The sequence below is a fragment of the Micropterus dolomieu genome, linkage group LG14 (assembly GCF_021292245.1).
Source record: "Micropterus dolomieu isolate WLL.071019.BEF.003 ecotype Adirondacks linkage group LG14, ASM2129224v1, whole genome shotgun sequence".
Lineage (NCBI taxonomy): Eukaryota > Metazoa > Chordata > Actinopteri > Centrarchiformes > Centrarchidae > Micropterus > Micropterus dolomieu.
The window spans coordinates 13,158,509-13,159,756 of record NC_060163.1 but is presented as its reverse complement, the minus strand read 5'-3'; positions in this window follow the sequence as shown (position 1 = coordinate 13,159,756).

Here is a 1,248-nt window from a genome sequence, read left to right as displayed (position 1 = left end):
TCTAATTTCACATCTGACCCGCAGCAGTTAACTTCACCTCCTACTGAATTCGTCTGTTTCATCAAATCAAATTTAAATCGTTATTGTCCTGTGACATCATACTGCCAATTAAATGCTTCAGAACAAATGAATGAAAACTGGGATTTCAGGCTTTGTTTGTGTAATTGTGTTACAACACAAGAGAACAACTTTGTAACACCTCCATGCTTAAAAGTAACCAAAACTGTGTTATTTCTTATATTATTTTATTATATTATTGTGTTTCAGCATTACCTATTGTGGATACAGGGAATGACAACATTTAAAAAATAAATACATAAAGAGGTGGCCAGTAAAAAATGTAAATTTTCAACTATACATGCTGTGGTCTGTTAAATATTGATATAAAGTTGGAAACATGACATTCCCCATTCCCATAGACAAGCGCATAAAGCATAAAGCTACCTTAATTTACAAGAGTACACAGGGTTTCTTGCTGGAGGTTGAATGACTGAAAAAAGCACGCACAGCCTCCTCAGACACCTCATCCAGTCCATCATAGCTGATTGAAGCACACTCAAGATATTTAACAGCTTTTATTTGCTTTGCCACAAGGAGAATGGGCACATTAGGGCAATGGTCTTTAACCTCTTGATGCCATTTGCGCTTGACATTCTCATAGGATGTTGGGCTATCAATGGAGAAGCAGATGATGATGACATTGACTTCGTTGTAGCTCAAGGGGCGTAGACGGTCATATTCCTCACTGCCAGCGGTGTCTCCAAGGCTAAGGTTGACAATCTGGCTGTCTACATTAAGCTGGGTCCGGTACAAGTCGATATAACCTGGTTCCTTAGGAAAGATCTTTCTGATGTAGGTAAAGAGTAAGTTGGTCTGAAATCTGGAGTAAGTTGGTCTGAAATCTGGTCAATGCTGTGGAAGAAAATGACTGACTCTTTGTGGTACAACTGCAGTTGTACAAGAGGTGTGTAATATGTGTAATGGGTAGTATTACAATTCGGCATTGGTTTTGAGTCCCTGAATCATTTGAAATGGAATCTATTGAAGAAAAAAATATACATAAATATTAATATAAAATAAAATATGCACTCAAATCAAACATGAAGCGGTATGTCTCATTTGCCTAGTGTAGTACTACAATTCGGCATTTGTTTGAAGTCCCTGCGTCACATGACTTGGAAGCTATTGAAAAAAAATGATGATTCTCCCATAACACTGTTTTCACAATTGTAATTTATTGATGGTCCC